A 24,379-nucleotide genomic window follows, 5' to 3' on the forward strand; every position below is an offset into this window, starting at 1 on the left:
CCCAGGTGCATCACCTTGCACTTGTCAGTGTTGAATCCCATTCTATTCTTGTCCTCCCACCCCTGTAACCTTTCTATGTCCAATTGTAGTCTATTCCTTCCTTCTAATTGTCGGGGAAAACCGAAGGATCGGGCCCCAAGGTCACGGTGGGCCGGGGTGGCAATTAGATACGGACAGGTGGGATTAGTGGCGTAGAGTCTGGAGTTAGGGACTCGGAGTGGATTGAGAAAGAACAGGTGAATTTATTTGACTTACACTTCAGGCGTAGGCAAAAGGTCTTCAGTTACAGTTTGGAACACAAACAAACAATTAACAACAAAGGGGTCTGTTGGCCCATGAGGTTCAGTCCGAAGACCTAGTCCCAGGGCTGGTCAACAGCTCATAAATGGGGATCACAAACAACAAAAACGAACTGTAACACGGTGATGATGAACCGCGTGACGCCAGTCCACAGCAATGGACAATCGGGTGGTCGTATGAGAAAGCCGAGGTCAGTAGCCAGAAGATGCAGCAGCGGAGACGTCAGTTGGAGGGATGAGCAGAGTCGTAGTTGGTGAAGAAAGCCGAGGTCGATGATCCAGAACCGGGTTAAACAAAGTCCAGAGGGTGATCCGAAATCGCAAGCCGTTAATCAGTTCAAAAGGTAAGTCAGGAGCCAGATGATCGTAGTCAAAAACCGTAATGCAATGAGTAATACGAAGAACTAAGCCACGGAGCCAAAGGAGGAGATCAATAGGCCTTGAAGCCTGACTCAGAGAACAGTCCCTGCAGCAGCAGCCTCTGTCTCTGGTCCACGCGATCTCCCCCCGAGGGAGGGGCTCACAGAACTTTTATATCAATTTGGTAGCCAATCAGCGTGCTCTCCACAGAGAAATTTCTAGCCCGATTACCTCATGTCAGGTTCTGACTGAGCATGCTCTCAGTCAGGAGCTGACACAATCTGAGCATGCCTCTGTGGGGAAAGTAGGTCAGCAATGATTGACAGCTCCGCAGGTCACCCAGGGGGCAAGAACTGGGTGAGCCTTGGAAATTTCCACTCACAGCTTCAAACTGCGCATGTCAGTTTAACCTCTTCTGTACTGGCAGCACATACTCAAAACTTTCCATGACACTAATGTGCCCACATCTCCCCACATCTTAGTGTTATCAGCAAATATGAACAGGGTGCTTTTTACCCCTGCATCCAAGTCACTAATGAAGATGTTGAACAGTGCGGGCCTGAGGACCGAGTCCTAAAGAACCCCACTGCCCACATTCCTCCATGTTGAAAATGACCCATCCACTACCACTCTCTAGGTGTGGCCGAGCACCCGCAGCCCCGTCACCAGCTTGTCATCCGTGGACAGCACCAGGTCCAACAAGGCATCTCCCCTGGTTGGGGCTGTGCACCTCCTGGGTTAGATGGAGGTCCTGCACTTGAGCTAGGAACCTACATGAGCGGTCAGACCTGGCTGACTGATCTTCTCAGCAGATGTCTGGAAAGTTCAGGTCACCATGATGACTACATCATTTGACCTAACTACCTTCGTGAGCTGACTTAAGGATTCCTGGTCTAGCTCTTCCCCTTGGTTAGGTGGTCTGTAGTGGACCCCTACCATTAAGTCTCTTTCCCCTCGACTGCCTTGTATTCTAACCCAGAGCACTTCTGTGTGCCCCTCCTCTGACCCTGTGCTACCCAGTGAGGATGTGTATTCTTCCTTAATGTAAAGCGCCTCACCCCCGCCTTTCCTCCCTATCCTGTCCCTCCTGTACTGCCTATGGTCCTTGATATTCACCACCCAGTTATGCATTGGGTCCCACCACGTTTCAGTGAGCCCCACTATGTCTGGGTTGGTGTCAGCTAACAGAAGGGTAAGTTCCCCCTGCTTGTTTCCCATTCTACGAGCATTTGTGTAGAGGCATTTGAGGCCTCCTTTGGATTTGTGCACTCACTGGCCCCCTAATCACAGCATTGCCCTGGCCCTTGTTGCTTATGTTCCACTCGCTGGTCTAGGCTGGGCTGTACTTGTGAGTGCTGCTTGTTTTAGCGGTCCAAGGCTTCCTCCTCCCTTGTCTTTTCTTTCCCCCGATGAGCCTAGTTTAAAGTCCGCTGGAGGAGATCCACCAACCTAGAAGAGAACACATGCAGCCAGAGGTGAAGTGTAAATCATACCATAAATCTCACCTCAGTACATCTCATACAGCTAGGATATTAAGGAAGTCATTATTATAGCTTTTCTCACTCATTATTGACTTCTAGGTCCCTGTAAGGAACAGTGAAGAAGTTTAAAGCAATGAAATTTGAAAATGAAGGAATCCCTATCACTTCCTTAATGCCTTCAATGTCTAATGCATATATGACAAGCTGAAAAGCATTCTTTTTATATAGAAAAGTCTGGATGCAGCCTTTGACTTATGCTGCTCCGTACAGCTGATTATTTAAGCCCCAAAGGGTCTCCTACTCCCATTGAAATAAAACATATTTCTCTCATTGACTTTACTGGGAACCTGATCAGATTCATAATCTTGATTTAAAAAAAACCCGAGAGATTAAAAATGGTTTGCTCACAAAAAAGTTAAAAACTGCTTAACCATAACCAGAAAACTATAGTAAAAACATACTCTTCAGAAAGTAAAAATCACATCGTTTTATTCTTTTCAGCATTAGAAGAAATATAGAAATCCTTTAAAATAAAAATGTGTTTGCCATCAAAAAAGCCAGTGCTAAGCAGATAACCACAATAGAAATGTAAATCCAGTCCACATCATTCTTTAGACATGAAAAATTTGAAAATTAAAAACATGGTAAATATAATATCTGAAAACTCCCTACTTAGCTTTCTTATTTAACAATGGCTTTGATTAAAAAGTGCAGTGAGACAGGGAGAAAATCAGGCTTTAAGGTATAAAAGCACCTAGGCCATGGGTCAGAGAGGATCTAGTCAGGGAACTTCTGGAGGGACTGAATGTATTTAAATCAGCTGGTTCAGACAATCTGTACCCCAGAGTGCTGAGGAAATTAGCTGAGGTCATTGCAGGACCCCGGCATGGCTCTATGAGCACTCAGGGTGCCCTGGTGTGGTGCCAGAGGACTGGTAGAGGGCCAATGTGGTTCCCATCTTCAAAAAAGGGAGGAAGGAGGACCCAAGGAACTATAGGCCAGTTAGTCTTACCTCAATCCTGGGTAAACTTTTTGAGAGAATTATTCTGGCACGTGTCCACAAGGGGCCAGCAGGGGAGATTCTACTTAGGGGCAACCAACACAGGTTCATTAGAGGCAGGTCCTGTCAGACCAAACTGGTGGCCTTCTACAACCAGGTCACCAAATCCTTAGATGCAGGGGAGCAGTGGGTATAACCTTTCTGAACATTAAAAAACTGGGGGACTGTGGTGTTGACACCTACACAGTCAAATGGGCCACCAACTGGCTGGAGGGCTGCACCTAGAGAGTTGTAGTGGATGGGTCATTTTCAACATGGAGGGATGTGGGCAGTGGGGTTCTGCAGGACTTGGTCCTCGGGCCCGCACTGTTCAACATCTTCGTCAGTGACTTGGACGAGGGGGTAAAAAGCACCCTGTTCAAATTTGCTGATGACACTAAGATGTGGAGGGATGTGAGCACATTAGAAGGAAGGGATAGGCTACAATCAGACCTAGACCTAGTTACAGGGGTGGGAGGACAAGAATAGGATGGGATTCAACACTGACAAGTGCAAGGTGATGCTCCTGGGAAGGAAGAACCAGCACCTACAGGCTGGTCCAAGGAGGTGATCCTCCCCCTTTATGCAACACTGGTCAGGCCGCAGCTGGAGTACTGCATCCAGTTCAGGGCGCCACACTTCAAGAGGGATGTGGACAACATGCAGAGGGTCAGAGGAGGATCACTCACATGATCAGGAGGCAGCAGTGCAGGCCGTATGTGGATGGGCTATGGGACCTGAATCTGTTCAGCCTCCACAAGAGAAGGCTGAGGGGGGATCTAGTGGCCTGTTACAAACTACTCAGAGGGGACCAGCAGGCATTGGAGGAGTCCCTGTTTCTCCGAACACTACCAGGAGTGACTAGAAATAACGGTCACAAGCTGGCAGAGGGTAAATTCAGATTAGACATCAGGAAACGCTGCTTCACTGTCAGGGTGGCTCGGATCTGAAACCAACTTCCAAGCGAAGTGGTGCTGGCTCCTACCCTGGGGGTCTTTAAGACAAGGCTTGACAATCACCTTGCTGGGGTCGTTTGACCCCAGCACTCTTTCCTGCCATGGCAGGGGGTCTGCTCAGGTCCCTTCTGATCCTACTAACTATGAAACTATGCATACACACGTTGATATAACTTGGGAGAATTGTCCCAGATTTGGACTCTGGGTAGATAAACTTACCCAGAGTAACTTTTTAAACCCAGGCATTCAAATTTGAGGCCCTGAGGAGTGGAAAACTTGCAGTGCTGACACTGTGTATCTGGAGTTGGGGGGAGGAGGGAGACACTGTGTACACATCTTCCTTAGTCTGCGTGGCAACAGATTGCAGCAGTACAGATGGTATTCCTGAGTGGCTGACTCAGACTGCTCATAGTCAGTCTGAACCAAATTGTAAGGATTGCAAAGGAGGAGTGTTCTGGGGCAGCAGAATCCAGTGAGCAACAGGCTGTCTCCCTGTGGTGGTGGGGTGAGGGGAAGCTGGAGGACTGTGTTCTCATCTGAGAGAAGCCATGGCAAGTAGAGACATTCACTGCCTGAGAAGAAACTTTGCTGAGAGTTATTAAACCCTGGTTGTTCCTAGGTTTTTTTTCTACTGGAGTGGTCTTTTTTACCCTGGACATCTGTACACTCATAATTTCTCTTGGGAGAGCAGCAACTCTCCCAGGAGAAACATAACGTCTGTATGAAGGTCAACCCTCACATAAAAAAAGAAAAAGAAAATCCCAGAATAATAAAATGTTAGGGGTATAAAGAAGAAATTCTTACTGTTACACCAACAGGTACTCGGTTCCATTTGCTCATTAATGACAGAAGGCAACTGTTACCTCTGCCAATGACATACAGAACAAAATAACTGTGTTTTCATAAATATAGAAATTTTCTCTCATAACAGAATGTCTCAAAACTGTAGAGACTTTTTAAGTGCAACCACTGTAACTAATAATACAAGTGAAACAAATTCAAGGGACAATGTTGGGAGTACTGTTAAGCCACATGTCTATTTCAATACAAGCTGTGACTTCTTAATCATAGAAAATTCTAAGATTCCCACCTACCCTCCGCCCCAGCTTATTTGAACAAATTTAGCTTAAAAAATGTAGCAATTTTTAGCAATATACAAATCCAGGACTGTGAATGTTAATGCACAACAAACCTGGAATTATCAGCATAAAAGATAGGCCCCTACCACATGATTATCAAAAAGTTATAGGCAGTATAGTTTCTCACTGCTAGAGGGTGACATTAATAGGTGCCATAAAACATTCTGAATAATTTTGTTCTTGTCGTTGACTCCTGTGTGTGATTAGGTGCAGAAAGCGCATTATAAATTACATGTTATACTGTATCTCTACTTTTTTTCTCCCCTCCCCTTGTAGTACCCCTTTCTTCTCCACTTCAAAAGTGAATCACTTTTAAATTCCAGGCATCAACATTTTGTCAAAATACAACATACTATGTGAAACTGAGCCTTTTGCTACTCAACATCCCCTTTTTCTAAGTAGACTTCTTTTTTTAAAGAAAGATGTCATAAAAGATGTCATCCAAACAGTAATTGTATTTCCCCACTACACTACTATCAGCTGCATTTTATAAGTGGCAAACCCTGAACAGACTCCATCTTTCTGACTTATTTGTAAAATTATACCCCATTAAAAGTATTTTATAATACAATTTTTTTTTATATTTAAATAAAAATCAGGTGGGTGGAAATAAAAGTAAGTTGTTGCTGTGCTTGTTTATATAGGGTAGCTCCTAAACTATACAAGTACTTGCTTTATTTTCATAGGATTTCTTGCAGAGCAAAATGCTACTCTTCAAGGGTCAATGTGACAGAATAATCTTCTCAACACTGAAATATGAAATAATGCACTGAAATATGCTACTTCTTTTTACTTTTTTGCCTTCTAATTTTCCTTTGCCTGCCTTTAATAATATTGGCTTCTACTACTTAATAATGTTTAATTTATGTTTCTATTTTTAATGAAACATACATTAGACAAAGTAACAAAAATAAATCTAAGAAAAAACCAGGACTTTAGATCAGCTAATCTGACTTTTCACACTTGCATTTAAATTACATAAATGTGGCTTGATTTTCTGACATGTTTAGCCCGCTGGGAATATAAACATTTTTATACTGCTGCCTGCTTCTGTGCCAAAATTCTTCCTGCACCCTCCAAGTGTCAGAACTGGCTCCCATTTCAATGGCTACAGAGTTAACTCCCATGGTTAACAACAGCAGAAACAGAAAGATGCAGGTAATCCTTCTCACCGTGATCAAAAACAATGGACAGGATTCCTGGAGAATGTATTACTGTGAAGGACACCAATGTATACTGTTTTCTATTTGAGAGAGAGGAAGACAGAGAGAGAGAGAGAGAGAGAGAGAGAGAGAGAATGTGAGTCAATGTAAAACATAAAATTTATGTTTGTTTTCCAATTTTATATTGATCATTATAAAATTAAGCCTTCACTGAAAACCTTGGGGAAATGTATTAAGGTGAGAGAGTTTGTTCACCAGGCTGGAGATTTTTCTAAGAATTACAGCTCTATTTTTTAATCTTAATGAATCCTATTAAACTTATAACTGCAACATCATATCCTAGTTAATGCCTTTCCTGTGCAATGGTGCAGTTCCACCCCCTACCTTCATCACCAAAATGAATAGATTTTAAGGCTGCTACATGAATACTAAATCAATCTACATGTATTGCTGATCAACATGGCATAGATAAATGCATGTTAACCATATAGTGCAACTGAATCTGCCCTTCTGAGTTTCAGTTTGACATCTTAATCCTTTTCTAGTTAAAAAGAAAAGAGGCTTTTTGTCCACAACAGTGAAACTTTTTACATTTTCAATGAGGCAACACTGTAAACTGCTCTTATTTCAAAGAACAGTTGTATTCATGTGGATATATAGGGCCATTGTCAAGTCACAATGTATGTCATAAAAGGTATATTCTCAAGAAGGAATAATTCATGAAATTTCAGACCCTTCTCTTTGTGATAAGCAATTAATTGTTACAAAAGAGGGTCTTCTTTTCCTAAATATTGTTTCTTTTTTAATATTGTTTATCTTTGTTTGTAAGTGAATGTAGAATCACTATAATAACAGTTCCCTTCCACTGTACTAAGAAAAGAGGAAAAATATAAGGATAAAAAGGCACAAACACCCAGTATACAGAAGTATTGGTATGCTGTATCCCAGGAGAATATGGACGCTCCTCTCACTGTGAATTGTGGAGTTAGCAAACATGAAGTAAACCCTCTGTATGTGGACTTGGCTTGAGGTATTATGAGGGAAAAAATTGGTGAGCAAAGGGAATATACTATGACAGGGGTACCCAAAGTTTTGATGTTGTCATCTGGCAAACTGCAGCCTAAAGTGACTGAGGCCCAGCAAACTGAGGCTCAGCATTCACAGCCAACCATGGCCAGAATTTCTGGCCGGAAGACAGGTAAGTCTACCCCCACACCCCGGATGGGGGCATGCATCAAACCCTGCACTGCCACAGGCCCTGTGCAAGGAGCCGCGGCCTCTCTGACCAGCTCTGGGAGGCCGTGGTTTGCCGGTCCATGGCCACTTCCAGTCTGGCAGCCGACCATGCTGCAGACCAGCAGCCACACTATACCCCAGCACTGGTCCATGACCTGGGGATTGAGAACCCCTGCACTATGGTATTGTCTTTTAGAAATTCATATGTTTCCCCATGTAAGCCAATGCAGAATGCCATTTCTAATTAGATATTTCTTTATAACATATAATTAATCCATTGTTTCTTTGTGCTGTATAATTGTAGATAAGATGAAGAATGAAGTCAAGCCTGAAAATCATTTGGTTGTTTAACAGAAGGAGCTGAGTACCACTCTATCTCACCTGCTTTGAACTTTTCTCATTAGAAAGGTCTCCAGTTAGTAGTGGAATTGTGGGAAGTGGGTAATCTGCTACCTTTCTCCAGCACTCAAGAACCAGTGCAACAATACCACCAGACCCTACCCCAGTGCTGTGGCTTGATGTGCAACTGTACCACACAAACTATGCTCTGTCACAACTAAGCACAAATTCTGTGGGCCACTTTCACACTTACTGCTCCCAAACACATATACTTCCCAGCCTTCTGAGATACAATTTTTACCATACTGTTCCACCTCTCTGGATCTTTGTTCTCTGCTTTCAGGTCCTGCACCTGCATTGCTCAGAAGTGGAAGAGACCTCCACTCTAACCCACTGTTCCAGTTTTCCTCACCTACTCCCATCCATGGCTGGTTGAGATTGGAAGTTAATGCCCTCTATTGCCTTCTACTGGACACTGCCCTCTCCTGGTTGCCTTGCCATCCCAACACAAATAAGAACATCTGTGTGCTTAGGAAGCCTGTAGGATAGGGGTGGGCAAAATGCAGCCTGAGGGCCAGATGCGGCCCACCAAACAATTCTATCCGGCCCATGAGGCCCCTAAAAAATTTAGAAAGCTAATATTTATCTGCCCCGGCTGCCTGTCATGCAGCCCTTGATGGCTTGCCAAAACTCAGTAATAGGCCCTCTGCCCAAAATAATTGCCCACCCCTGCTGTAGGAGGTAATTCTCTTTCTGCTAAAGTAAAAAATAAGGAGCGTCTCATGAAGCCAAACGTTGTGTGGATTTAATCCTACTAAATGAATCCTAGAGAAGTCAATGGGATAGAAACTGTATTCAGGACTTGTCCAATTAAGCTCCCTCTTCCTGATGAAGGTCCTTTACCACTCTCGCAGATGCCAGCTTGGCCCCACACAATTAACTTGTTTTACACAAAAGTAGTGAGGAACAAAGAAAGGTGTATTTTCCTTTTGTTCCACCTGGATACAAAGGAGCAGAAGGTATTTGTGATCCAGCCCATCTGTAACCAGAAATTTGTGAAACTTTCATGTTATTCTTGTAAATGTGTTTATTGTTTAAATAGAAGTAATTATTTTTCTTCTCCTGCTGGAAGCTTCAACTTGAACCAAATATCTTTAGCATTCTGCTAGCAGATATAACATTTTATAATGGTGCACATATGTTCAATTGTTTTTATGGAAGAGATGGCAGGTAGTAACAGTGTTTGTTGTTTAAATATGAAGATTCAGCTTCTAGACACAAAAAAATTTGCTAACTAGCACTATCATGATTATATGAGCAAACATTCAATAAAAGCTGCTTTAAAAAAAACCACATTTATACTTAATATAACTTTATGCTTATGAAAGCCATTTTGCTTTTTCAATTGTTTAATTGCAACACCATCAGCTGTTGTACTCCCAATTCTGCCTTTAGAATCCAAACGGTAACCTTCAAGATTAACATCAGAGAGAAATGCATGTGTGTATAGGAAAGAAGATGATGTACAAGGTTGCTGAAAATTTACTAAACCAAAGTATTATCTGAGGGATGATAATTTTTTAACCTCCACATGACAATGCGTTACAAACAAGCAACCTCTACCTTTAATGGTTAAAGACTGGAGCCACAAAGGCTACTTTCCTATTTCCCTTTGTGCAATAAAATGATAGCTTTCTAGCTATATAAGTGGTATTTTTGACACTTATATGCAAATTAAAATTCTATTACCCCTCCACTGTGGACATGTAAGAATGTGTATGTAGACTTGATGTGCCCAACTATGCAGGTACATGACTATGCATCTGCACTCATTCTGGATGCAAAGGTACATGCAAATCATGAAAACGTAGCCTTCCAGAAATCCTTGATTTAAGGAGGGCTAGCTCCAATAGCTTAGTGGTTAACACACTCACCCATGAAGCCAGACACACAGGTTTTAGGACCTCTAGTGAAGAAGGCATTTAAACCTGTGTTTTTCTCACTTATTGGTTGAGTTTCTAACTACCATGCCTCAAATTAGCAATACTTTTGAAACTGGACAACTAGAAAGCTAAAGGGGTTCAAATGGGGGTTGATACACATGGGGGTTGGGTGGATCAGACAAACCTGAGTGGAGTGTTGCTTGGTCAGGTGCTGTGGAAGAAAAGGAGGGCCTCTGGGTTCTAGCCTAGATCCAGGGGTGCGATGAAGTGCGAAACCACAAGGGGTATGGGGCAGGGTAGAATGGGATGGTAGGGGAAGGTGGGAATGAGGATTCTCACCTTTCAGTCCTTAAGGACCCTGCTGGCCTGAACATGTAACTGGTCCAAACTCAAGCTAGTGCTAACACTAATCAACAATTAAGCAGGCCAGAGTACAAGATGTAATGAAACCGTAAGGGTTCCTACCTCTATAAGGCTGTTTCTTACATGTATTGTAAGGATACAGACAGTAGTGAGGCAAAAGGAAGGTGTAGATTTATTATATGGCAACTGCTCCACAATAATAGTTCATGCACATGCTCACATTCTGTGATACATGAAGGCTAAACTGCAATAATTTAATCTTCTTTCACTGAGGACTAAGTTGCCATGTGTTAATTTTTATTTACTGTGTGATAAGTGTGTGCACACAGGTAGCTATTGAACTGTAGCTGACATACTACAAATCCATAGCTTTGTTTATTTTGTGGTAACTTGTTCAACTGACTGTGCCTTTATTCTCTCCCTGCATTATAATGGAGACCTAACCATCTAGTTTTATTTCACTGAGTAGTGCCTATGAGGTATACACTATAATGGCAGGCATTATAATGGTCAGCAGTGTGCTGCCCATGTCATCTTTATGGATCTAACTGTAACTGGTTGATTATAAACCCACTAAATTAAATGACAAAGCTTGTATTGATTTCAATCAGTACTTAACAGCCTGAGAGAATGGGATATCCTGAAACAGAGAAAGACAGAGTATCCTTACTTTTGTAATTTCCTGCTCCTAGTATCTAGTTCACTGTTTTTTTTCAGAAACTGAATAGTGATTTTTATCTTTAATATTTATATCAATCAGTTTTTCTTGGTGATGGGACATTATTGGTTTATGAAAATTAGAATCTTAAAAGCATAGAAGAATAAGGCTAGAAGAGACCCAAAGAGCATATCTAGTCTGCATGGGATTGTAGCAAAACCCCCAGTTTTTCTTTTTTTTTTTAAATTTATTTTAAAATGCATTCCCTCCCCTTCCCCAACCATTTCTGACTTTTTCTCTCCCCCTTTATTCCCTAAATATAAGTATAAGTGAGCTCAGACTTAGGATAAGCTTTAACATTTTTATTTTGGTAGCAAGTTTTTGGTTTTGGATATCCAGTGTTTTTTATTGTATAATTATTAGGTTTGTGTTGATTTTTACTGTTGTATATTGTATTATTATAATTTTTGTATTGATTTTTATTGTTTCAACTGGATATTGTATGGTTTAGGCCTATGTTTGTAAATGAACCAAAGTCATGTCAAGTTTCCATTTTATATGTCAAGCCTCCATCTTCTGTCCTCTGCCTGGGCATCCCATGTTGCAACTGTATGAGTCACGTACCCCTCCCATGTAAATTGGTTCCCAGATGAATGAGAATGATTGGGAATAATTGAAATAGAATGGTAGCAGGCCTCTACTGAATGGCCTGTAATGACTGGACCATCATCTCACATTGATTCACCCAGGAACCACAGACTTCACCCAGGAACAGAGACGAGAACCCAGCATTTGAAAGACAAAAGACCCTGCAGAACCAGCAACTCTACCATTGTACCCCACCATTACAGACACCCCAAACTGCACATCCCTGCATGGAGCACATATGCCCAGTACACCAGGGGCTGATCCTTGCCTGGGCATGACTCCTGTCGCTAGGGTCACACAAGGTCTGTCCCTATAAAAACAGGCAGTGAAGACGGACCCAGTGGGATGCCCTCTCAATGTGGACCAGCACCATGCTACACCACCTATCCACCCAGAGGCCCTGCCGGTGACCCCACCTCTGGACAACACCTACTGGACAAGGACCCTTTTCCAGCTTGGGATATGTAGATATTACCTGCACACCTCCTCCTACAATTTGGACTCTCTGTCTCTCTCTCTCCTCCTGGACTTCAGTGGTCTTCAGCCCCTACACCAAGCCTCTCTAACCCCTGCTGCCATTGTGTGTGTGTGTGTGTGTGTGTGTGTGTGTGTGTGTGTGTGGGTGCAAGGGAACCAATACGATATTGTGTCACTATCTCCCCTGTTCAATAAAACCACTGTCATTTGCAACCCCGAGTTGGGTCATGTTTTACTGAATCCCAGTCCCTTCCCTATCTTAAATTCCAGCCTCATTCTCTCTCACTCTCTCTCACTCTCAGCTCCAGCCTCCCCTTTCTGCTAGTTTCCCAATCTCCTCCCAATTCCATCCCCCCTTTTCTGCCACCTCTCAGCCTCTCCTTGCTTTCATGCTGTCCCTGCTGCCTTTCAGCCTCCTGTGCCATCTACTGCCTTTTCCCTGTGATTTTCTGCTGCCTTTCTCTGCTTTCCTGCTGCCCTGCCACCTTTCAGTCTCTCCTGCTACTTTTCCTGTGATTTTCTGCTCTCCGTTTCCTTTTCCCTTGACTTTCTGCACCTTTCAGTCTCTTCTGCCGCTTTTCTTGTGACCTTCTGTAGTCATGTCTCCCTGTTTTCCTGTAGTCCCCCTGCACACCTTCCCAGCTCCTCATGGCTGTCCTGCAGTTTTCTCCAGCAGCTGCAGCCTTTCTCCAGCTCCCAGCACCTAATGCTGCTCCCTGCAACTTCTCTAGCTGCCCCAGAGCCATTCTCTGGCTCCCCACACCCAGAGCCCTTCTTTAATACCCACACTTTGCCTTAGTTCCATTTTCCCTTTCCCCACACACCTTTTCAGCTCCCCAGTATCCCTGGCTCCAGTCCCAGGTGCATTGCTCCCCTGTTTTGTAGGCTTTGGACATTGTCTTTTAATCAATTAAGAACAATTAACCTAAAGTTACACCCAAGCCTTAGCTTCTTCAGCCCAGGTCCCTCTAGTCTACCGGTTCTAATCCTGGTCCTGGTGACTTTCACTCCCAGCAACTTTCACTCGCTCCACTTCTACTTTCTTACCTTAACCTTTCTTCAGGTATCCCAAGTACACCAAGCACTTACATACATACATATACATCACAGCACCCAACTTAGGAACTCACCTGTGTGTATGTGTAGGTGGGTGGTATATGTGTGAATTAGTGAATACACATATATAGATATCATTGTGTGTGTGTGTGGTATATGAATTAGTAATCCACATATGTGTATTGGATGTGCAAGTGTTGGTAACTGATTCTGTCTAAATTTGGTGTGTGTAGCATTTATGGGCTTAAACTGGTGATCCGTGTGCATTAACCTAGACTGGTTATTTTGATAGTGTGTGTATCTGAGTGGCTAGTGTGTGTGTGTGTGTGTGTGTATGTGTGTGTGTATGGCATTGTGTGCATGATAAATGAATTAGTGGTCTGTGTCTAACTTTTGGAGTTGTATAGTGTATGTGATTGAATTGGTGATAGGTATGCATGTGCCTAGGCTGGTTTGGATGTGTATGTGCCTGAGCTGGTAGTGTGTGTGTATATGCACCTCATTGATTTGTGTGTTTGTATATGTGCAATTGTACACCATGCCCTCCTGTCTAACAGGGCAATATTGAGATCCTGAGCGTTGGCCTGACCCCTCAGGGCAACAGGATCATTGAAGTGTTTGTCTAAAATGCTCTTAAAAACTTCCTCTCTAGGTAACCTGTTAAAATGCTTAGCCACCCATGCTCCTATGGGATTCTTCACCTGCCTCACCATCGCAGTGTTCACCTGGTACCTGGAGTTATGTAAAGCTGTGTCTATGGCCGAATTGCTGATTCTCTTAATCAGCATCAAATCTTCAGATTCAGCTGAATCAAATCAGGACAGTGATCTGAATCAAATCTCTATCCCCCAATTCAAGCCAAATCCAAATCCAAATCCAAATCCAAATTGAATACGGCCTATTTTCTACACTTCTAATAAACATCTTCTTAACATGTTCGAATACATCTTTCATGTATTTGAAGGTTGCTATTCCTCCAACAGTCTGCTCTTCTACAGACTAAATAAACCTAGGTTTCCAACCATTCCTTGCAAGTCATATTTCCTAGAATCCAATCATTTCCTCTGCTCTCTGCTAGTTTCTCTCCTATTTGTTCAAAACTGGACACAGCACTCCAGTGCTGAACAGAGTGGAAGAATCATTTCCTGTGGCTTGTATATGACACTTTTGTTATATCTCAGTATGCTACCGGCTGGTTCTGCAGATGGTCTTTGAACAGTTATGTTGAGCATATCACTGGCCACCATCAAAAGGAAGAGTGCAAGCTGAGACCACCTGTTAGAAGCAAGAGCCCAGAGTGGGGGCTGAAAGACCCCGCACGATATCACAGACTCTGTTAAAGATTGATGGACAATACTCACACCATATGTAGACCACATACTAATACAATGCCTAAGAATGTAATAACACCAACCAACTATGTACCAATGCAGTTACCCAGTTTTCTCACAACCACAACATCGCATGTAAATTTCCTAATTACTTTACACCAAATAAATGTATACTGCATGATGAACTGCATGGTTAAGATTGACTTAACATCCCACAACAGTGCACTTATCTAGTGAACATATACACAGAGTGCTATTGTCTTCTAACTATACTGTTCTATGAGAAGATGCTAATGTGTTCTCAAAAAAGTCTTTACTGCTATTGACTTGAATTCAGTTTTCAGTTCACTATAACTGTCAAGAATTTTCTTTCAGTCTTTTATCAACGCACTTTTGTACTTGTTCTTTTTGAATGTCATTTAATTAATTCTGAACCATTTATTTTTCTTTCCTTTGAGTCATTAATGAAGATAAACAACATGTGATAAGTTATTCCTGTTTGACACTGAGGCATTGATAACTAGCTTTTAGTGCTATGAGATAACAGAGTTATGTATCTACATTACACTACTTTTTCCTACACTTTGGATGTGACTATATGTGCTGATTTAAGGAGCATTAGGCATTTTTAAGATGCATTAAGGGCATGGTCTACTTGTGTGTACCCTTAAGGCACCTTAAAAATGATAGTTTTAGGCTATTCATGCCTAAATGTGATCCTTGCAAAACATATATACATACATAGCTTGCTAATGAAATTATCATGACTGAAACATTGCTAAACTTGGGATATATCATGTCTACTTCTCTATCCCTGCCCACAAAAACTTTTACCCTATCATAAAAGGAAATCAGGTTGCTTAATCATGGCTTGTTCTTTATATATCCATGTTGGGTGTTCCTGATCATCTTCTTAACCCCCTAGATGCTTAGAAGATAATTCCTTGCTGAAAAGCTGCAGAATCTTTCCATACATCATGGCTGCACTGAGCAGTCTGTAATTTCCTGCATCCTCTTTTTTTGCCACTTTCCTTTTTCTGGGGCCACATCTAAATTCTCTAAGTTCTGAAAGATAATAACCAATGACTCTGAAATTAACCCAGGCATTTCCTTATGTAGTCTAGGATGAACTTCATTTTGTCCTGATGACTTTAAAATATCCAGTTAGTCCAAGTAATGTCTAAGCTGTTCTTTCCCTACTCTACAATTAATACCCTCTCCCCTATCCTTGTTACTAACTATATTTGTCATCTTACAGCTTATCTGTTTTCTGAAGATTACACCTAAAAAGCATTAAACACTTCAGCTTTCTATGCATATCCATTATTAGACTGCCCTTCCCTTTCAGTAAGAGACCTACTCTTCTGTTGGTTTCTGTCTTATATCCCTTGCTAGTTGCATCTCAGTTTGTGCCTTGGCTTTCCTGATTTTCTTGTACTATGCTGTTCTACTCATCCCTAGGAAGTTTTCACTTTTTATAAGATTCTGTACCTCACAACAATTACACGTATCTTTAATATACGTAGTATCACCATCTTTTTTTTCCCCTTGTCTGTCCTTCCTGAATAACTTATACTCCTAATCATATGGGGGGGGGTCTGCTTATTCCCCATTCCTTTTACATTATTATACTCCTAATCATATGAACTGTACCACCAAGCCAGAAGCATAATATATTTCGGTAAATAAGACTTACTTAATCTACAGATGTATGACCAAAGGGCTTGTAGAAAGGCAGAGTGCTAGGAAAACATACACATACCTACTCTGTAGAGTTCTTCCCTCTGCCTTATTTATTTATTATTTGTGCAGAGAGGGTGTCCCCATATTTGAAGGAGTGCATTGAGCAACATATCTGTATCTATACACAAGAAAATGGAAAATTATTACATTTTTTATCTATATGCTTTTCAGCTTCATTATGCTTATAATACAGTTGGGGATGTGTACCTTCACCCATGTGCAGAGGCTCAGATTCTGACCTTCTGGGCCCTCCTACATTGGTCACCTCACTCCAATCATAGACTTGTCACTATCAGAGTTCTCACCTGCCATGACTTGATGGAATACACTGACCAGAGACAGTTTCCGCAGAGGAACAGACTCCATCAATTTAGTGGTGTCTGTCTTCTTTTTTTAAAGTAATATCCTGTTTCTATTGATATCAACAAAATGTTTGTAAATGACTTGACACTTTTTCTATTCAGGGCAAAATTGTCAAGGAATTTAGGTACCTAACTGTCATTGCTTTAATGGCATTTGGGTGCCAACAACTCAGAACACCTGTTGAGCAATCACCAAAGTCCGTATCCATCTCACTGTCTTCCTTTATGATATCCAAAGTTTTGTGGACAATAACTCTCTTTGAAATAATGGTCCAGCTTCTATGCTGTTGTAAACTGGTACAATTCCATTAACTTCAGCACTGTGTCTGCAGTTCACCAAAGTAGAGGAGCTACCCTAGTGTCTTTTCCTTTGATATGAATTGCTCATAAGAAGCCTGACTCCTTTGTAACTCTGGAAATGAATTGTGCTATGCGATAGATAAGAACCATCTACCTACCTTCAAGACACATTTTGTTAGGAATCCTGAGGTTTAGCAATGAAAAGTTCACAATCAGGACTTTCTTTAGTGCCCATAGTCTGGATTTGACTTTGCAGATCATTTTCACTTCTCAGAGGTTGGTTGAAGTCATTGTTTTCTATCCAAAGTTTTAAAATGGTTATTAGATTGTGTAAAACTTTAAAGTCTCTTTAGACAGGCAGCCTCAAAGATACAAAGGTTACTATCTCCCATGACAATTTCCCAGTAAACATAAGTCATTTAAAAATGATGGAAGAATTTACAATTCATGCCCTCCTGAGGCTTTCCTGGCAAGGAAAATGATGATCTGGGGCTTTTTCCATAGTTCTCCCTTGGTTATTTAATATACTACTGAAACCAGTGTCCTGTGTGTTAAGGTGTCAGGAAAGAAAGACCCAATTTAACTAGATTTTTAAATGTAGTCTCTTGAGAAATATATTCTTTCCTCCCATCCCTACCATCCATTTAAGATGCATGCCCCATCTGTTTAGTTTTGCTTCCCTAGAAAATGGAGAAAGAAATTATTCCCGTCACAGAAAATTAAAACCTGTGCCTTTGTGAGACTTTATATTACAAACCATAGAGATCCTGGGCTAACACACACACACACACACACACACACACACACACACACACACACGTATATACTAATATGCTCTTCATTCTAGCTGAACCACAAAGATCATTGGCACCTAGGTATGTTAATAGTGAATTTGTTTATACTAGCTTATTTTAAAGTAGTTTACTGAAATGTTTCTGATTGAAAAACCCATGAGTTAATTCCCCAAGTCTATTTCATCACATTTACCAGCCTCTTTTTCTTCTTTGCCTCCGTCCTTCCCTTTTCTTTGCCCTCTTCACCTGCTCCCTTTTATTCTCCAGGCCCTAAACTTACACGTGCCTTTTGCTACACTTGTCTACTCTTCATTTTTATTATTTTTACTTTAGTTTGTTGTTAAAGTCACTTATAGCACCAGAGTGTATTGTATATTGAATACCCTAGTGGTTACAGAGGAGAACTGGTACTTTAATAACTGTATATACATACCAGCCAAGAGTAAGATGAAACTGTACTAAAGATACAAGTTTGTCCTTAGGCATTCACTGAAGAGAAGGCTGAAGGCATTGTTTGGGAGGTAGGCTGAATAATTGTCTTTCACTAAAGTGGCTGGTTTGACATCTTTCAAATCCCTACTTGGAGAACTTGCTTTCTCACTTTGTCATTAAAATAACGGGTCATTTGGTATCATGTGTCTAAGCTGCAATGGATGGATCTGTTAACTCAGAAAAGCACAATTCTCTCTCTGCTGCTGCTTATTCTAAGGCACATGACATTTTTCTCTATTAGCAATAAGTGATACAAAATGAACTACAATAACTATTCTTTTTTTTATTAAACATGGTGACACTGAAAGCTAATGTTCCATGTTGGGGTTTTGCCGCTTGTCCTCGTTTATACTTCTGGATCTCCTTCCTCAATCCCTCATTGGTTCATGTGACTGAAAATATGACACTTTTCTTGAATTCTGCTCTTCCTACAAAGCCTCTGAATGGGTGCAATTTACTTTCCTTTGTATTTTCAAGCACCTTTTCTGGATGATATGTTATGTTTTTTGGAAGCAAAGCACTCTAGCTCAGCTGCTGTCTCTACCTTATTTCTGACTACTTGCTGGGGCTAGAGAACAGTCCCTATAGGTCCTAGAACCCTAAATCTGAATAGTCCTAATAAAGCCCTGCAAAGCACCCTAAGTACTTGCCTTATAACAGGGCCATCCAACTCCCCAGGTACCTCTCCACTTTTACCTGCTACATCCCCCTTCCCTCCCCCCCCCCCAGCCTGTCTCTCACCCCCTGACACCTCAATTTACATTTTCAATGACTGGCTTTCTTGCCTGCATACCAGCCTCTGGCTTCTTTACTGTTCATCCATCCAGGAAGAGCACACACCAACTGCAGATGTTTCCTCAGCCTGACAAAGAGTTTTTAAACCCCAAAACTTGCAAAGATCTATTTCTCCAACCATTCAGTTGGTCTAATAACAGGTATCAGATTGATCCACAGAACCTTGTCTGCCTATGTCCTCAGACCAACACAACTATAACCTACACCCATAACACACACAAGTGATATGAGTTTTGCTTTCAACAGTTGGAGAGGCACCTATCTCCTTGAAACTTGGCAGGCTTCATGCCCTCAAAAGAGGCTACCATTCCTGATGTTTTAATCCAAATCTGCAAAAAGTGACAAAGTTATGGGTGTTTTAGTGATTCCCCATTATAGTCTATGGCCGAATCACTGAATCGGCACCAAATCTTTGAATCTGATTTGACCAAATTGAATCAGGACAGTGACTCAAATCACTGAATCAAATCATTCTTCTAAATCCACTGAATCCAAATCTGAATCAAATACTTACAACTTTGCACAGGCTTACTGGCTACTAAAAAGTGGGATAACTCAGCTTTATACTATAAACTTCCTGGATGGTAGAAGATACAGCAGGGGAGTGGTAGAGCTGACTTTAATATCAGCTGTGCTACTGAATTCATGGATGACCTCAAAGAAGTTCAGAACCATTCTGCACGAAATTCTTTACACCTGTAAAACAGAGATAGTACTTCACTAAAGGCGTATTATGAAGCTTGTTTCATTAAACTTGGTAACAACCTTGAGACTATTAGATGAAAATTGCTATCTACACACAAAGTATATTTGCTATTGAAGAACCATTCAGTGGAAATACACAAGTAACATTTCCAGAAAGTGGTGCTGCTGATAAATGTGCTGTAATTCCAATGTGCATCATGGGTAAGATTTCAGATTTAAGTTGCTAAAATGCTTGCTTAGCTTTCAAATGAATGGAATAAACAGGAACTATCACTGAAAGTTATTACAAATTGCTTGGAGTTGAACACTTTTGAAATTAAGGCACTTAAGAGTCTAAAACCTGATTCTAAGTTTAGGCTCCAGCTTTTCAAAATGTTAGTTGATCCCTGTGTGTACAAACTCTTATCTTGTTTATACCTAAAATACACAATCATCCTTCTGCATGACAAAAGCATATCACCCAAAGACATGAAAAGCACCCTAATTTGACACAGGCAAAGAAAGGAGACCGCCACTGCAAGGTTTGTCAAATCACTTAGCTAAAGTTGTTAGTTGCGTCCTAAGTAGAGAAAGGCTAACTCATTTTGTAAAGTGGAAGAGACTGTCAAAAAAATAAAAAATAGCAGAGAGGATGCAGACGGAAAAAAAATCCAATGAAAAAATGCATAGAATAGACAGATGAGGGTCTTTGGGTAGATGTGATATTTTTGATTAGACCAATTAAATAGTTTGAAAAAATGTTCTTTGCAAGCTTTTGGGCACAAATACCCTTCTTCAGGCATAGGGAAAGTCTATTGGTGTTTGTGTGCTTTCCTGGGTAGTATAGAAGCCACAATGCAAAATGCAGGTCTGTGAAAATGCAAATGCATGGCAGTAAGGTTCAAAGGGAATGGGAGACAGTAGGTGTGAGAAGGTAGTTGGGTGGCAGGAAAAGGGGAGAAGATGATAAAATGTAGCTGGTAAAATGCAGCTTTCATTTCTACCCAGGAGAACTTTTACAATCTTTTTTCCAATGCCTGATGAAGGGTATTTGTATCCGAAAGCTTGCAATTAACTATTTATTTTTTTGCAAAAATATTGTTGGTCTAATAAAAGATATCACCTCTACCATGAACCCTGATATCTGCTAAAATGCAGATGGTTACCTGGGGTTATCAGATGGCAGGTAGGTTATAATGTCCCATAAATCCAATGTCTATATTTAGTCCATTATTTTTTGTATCCAGTAAACTTATGAAGTGAAGTTCATAGGCTCATCTACGAAAGATGTTTTTAAAAATCTCTTTGAGGATTTGAACTGAGAGATTGGAGAGTGAGTGGTTATCTTATGAAAAGTGTGCACCTACAGGTAATTGAGTATTTTTGCCTTTGGTAGATTTTTGGTGTGCACTCATTCTGGTATGCAATTGTTATTTGGATTTATAGCACATTATAACCAGCGTGCCTGCTAATAACCTGGTGCATCTAGAAGCACTGCGAGGGAGGGGACAGGTGGAAGGTGCTGCAGCATGTCTCTGCTTTCCCTCCCCACCACCTCCACAGTCTCCTCCTGGATTGTAAAGGGAGGGACTTTTTTCATGTTAAATGGGGGGAATGTTGTCTTCTAATTAAATAAATATGGTACTATTACAAGGTTCATGCAAACTCAAGGGACCAATTCCATTATTTTAAAAATAAAATGGGTGGTGTGTTTCTGAAAGGTATTAAAACATAAGAACAAAGGCTGAAGTAATCATTTCCAGTATATAGTTTTGTTATTCACCTAAGTTGGACAGTGCTTTGGTGACCATAGTTGTTTAAAATACAATGAGGCATGGATGAAAGGTGTTAGAGCCTGTTGCCATTTAACTGAAGGATAGCTAGTTATAAAACTTTACATTGCACTTAAATTCATGCACAGTGTTTCTGCAGTGAAGACTGCATGGCACTATAAAATCATGAAAAAGTAATCAAGAAAGCAAAGAACTTCTAAAGACAAGTACTTGAGCATGTCATCAATGTGACTTTAATAATGACAACATGCAACCTCACTTTCAGGTGGTACAAGAAGGTTTTAGGCAATGTTAAGTGAAATTTCCTCTCTTCATTGAACACTTGGCTAAATATCCAATGTTGAAACAACTAATTCATATGGTAGAATGTTTCAGTTTGATACTGATGTTATCACATTCGAAACAAAATCACTCGGTGCATCTACATGTGCAATTAGCACTGTGGAATAAACTCCAGTGCAAATTGCTGCAGGGTACTATATTTGCATGAGCACTCAGGACTGCAGCACACTGAGCTAGGGGAGAGCAGCCTCAGCTGGCAGTGGACCCAGGGGGTCAGCCTGCCAGCCTGGGGCTGCTCTGAGCTGGCTCAACATGCTACAGAGGGGTTGGCTGGGGCCCGAGTGTGTTTCAGTGTGGAGCTAGCCAGCAGGCAGACCTGTACTGAGGCACCTTCATTCCTCAACCATCCCTGTCATCATCTACATGTGTTGTGATGGAGTAAATAACTCCGCTGAAGGTTTTTTATCTAGCAGTATTAACCTATGGCAGAGTTAATTTGTTTACGCTGTCCTAAAAGCATTGCACATATACATTTCATTTTATAAATTTATAAATTTCATTTTCATTTTACTAAAGAGCTAATTAGTTGACTCCACAGTAAACATCTCGTGTAGATGCACCCACTGAATTATTGTTGAAATGTGTTGAGAGGAAGGTTGTTGAAGGAATCCAAAGTGTGACATTTTTCTCAATGATTATGGATACATCCCAAGACATTGAAAAAAATTGTTGCGTTAAGTAATTTTTTTCATTTTGTAACAGTAGAAAGCAATTATATGAATATAGCAATTGATGTGAAAGTCAACTAGGCTTTTCTGGGATTTCATGAAATATGTGATCAAAGTGCTTCTGGTCTTGAACAGGAAATTGTGAACTGTATTGAAGGGAAAGCGTCATAGTATCATAGGGTCACACTATCAAAAGGTCACAGTCAAAGACACAAAAGGCTTCAAATTGTGTAGAACTTATTCTGGAGCACAAGCAAAAATATTTATGAGAGAACTGTATGCAGCATGTCTACATTGTGGTTCCCACAACTAAAACCTTACACTTAATGAACATGTTCAGGGAATTCCTAAAATAAGATGTTTTTATGAAGTGATTGTAAGGGTCTGAGCTTTCTTTTAACATAGTGTAAAGCTACAGGACTTGTTATCTGAGTTAGTTTCTGTCTCAGAACTTATTAGTAACATTACTTTGAAGAAAGTATGTGCAACACACTGGTTGTCAAGAAACAAATCACTCATTGCTTTGTTATAATGAAGGCACTTTCCACAATAATTTTCCTGTGTGAAAAGGTTGATAAGTGTAACAAAAAAAACCCAATGTTGGGCCAATAAAAAATATCTCCCTAAGAAATCCTGGCCTCTTGCATATGTTTTAGAGCATCATGGCTATAATATCATTATTACACAACCAAGAAAGTCTTAAGAACTTTTGATTTTGTATTTCTTACTGTGTTCCAAACAAAAATGTTGGAAATGGTAAATTCTCTCTCTTTGTGCCAACAATCTAATGACATATGCTCAACCAAAGCTGTGACATTACTTTGCAATGTAACAGAATCACTCATGTTGTTTCAAACTAATTTTGAAGAAGCTAAAATGCCACCAAAATGTTAGGAAAATGGGATGTGGAGGTTAAGTTTGAATTGGAACATGGTAAGAAAGTGAACAAAAAATTTTGATGCATTATAGGAGGATGAAAGGTTGAATGACATTGAGATATATTTCAAAGTTAACATGATCTATGACTGTTTGGATAAAATTTTATCCTAGCTGTCTCATTGTTTTCATAATTTGGATGTAAATGCTACCAAGTTTTAATGCAATTCTACTGAAGACAGATGTCAGCAATTGATGAAGAGCTATGTGAAGAAGCTGAAACAATACAGCAGGGCCCAGAGCCCACAGTCTGAGACCAAATCCAGAGTTGAGCTGCTACCTGCCCTAGGCAGTACTTGAATGCAAGACAAGGCTTTTTTTTTCCCTCAGGCTGATCAGGAGGGGGGTGGGACCTCATCTTGGATTTGATTAAATATGGTACATACAGTGATTGGATTGTTTTTAACTATACCTGTAACAATATCAAGTCTCGAACATTCCTTCTCAAACCTTGCAGAGCAGAAAAAGAAAGGCTTCATGGTGAAGAAAGCCTTTGTCTTTTGAAAATGAGAAGGCTGGAAAATGTAACTTAGACCTGATTTTTGATGCATTTGCAGAGAGGAAGACACAAAAGTCCCAGCAGCAGTGGTGAGTGGAAAAATTAAATATCATGTTATGGTTATTTATACTTATATATATTATTTATTACTATGTACATATTTATGCATTTTGTGTACTTTTATTGGAGGTCCCCAAACTATGCTTTCACCGGAGTCTTGTGATTCTGCTACTGTGCTTCTGGTACAGTCCAAACCTCCTAACACTGATAGTAGTTAAGATGCTTGATACTACTGACATCAATGGTAAACTTCTCTTGACTTCATTAGTGTAAGAGGAAGTTGCAATAAGTATGTAAGTCCGTCCAACTGAGTATCATAGTGCCCATGTATTTGTAAGCCATAGTTTAGTATTGTAACCAGAAAAAAAAGAAAAAAAGAAAGAAAAATCACTTGGCAAAATTGTGCCCTCAATTATATATAAC

The 24,379-nt window shown here is 40.7% G+C and overlaps 1 long non-coding RNA gene across 2 annotated transcripts; it reads right to left on the bottom strand.

Annotated features, from left to right (window-relative positions):
- Positions 1-242: 242 nt before the first annotated feature.
- LOC149869048 (uncharacterized) lies at positions 243-18,838 on the bottom strand. Of its 2 annotated transcripts, XR_016441068.1 has the most exons (4): positions 17,052-18,838; positions 16,251-16,349; positions 6,447-6,517; positions 243-2,108 (listed from the first exon to the last, which is right to left on the bottom strand). It is a non-coding gene; the product is annotated as an uncharacterized LOC149869048 (long non-coding RNA). The 2 variants fall into 2 exon arrangements; XR_016441067.1 differs by lacking the exon at positions 16,251-16,349.
- Positions 18,839-24,379: the final 5,541 nt, after the last annotated feature.

Source organism: Crocodylus siamensis, chromosome 3 (genome assembly GCF_052110815.1).
Source record: "Crocodylus siamensis isolate JL-2025a chromosome 3, ASM5211081v1, whole genome shotgun sequence".
NCBI classification, from domain to species: Eukaryota; Metazoa; Chordata; order Crocodylia; family Crocodylidae; genus Crocodylus; species Crocodylus siamensis.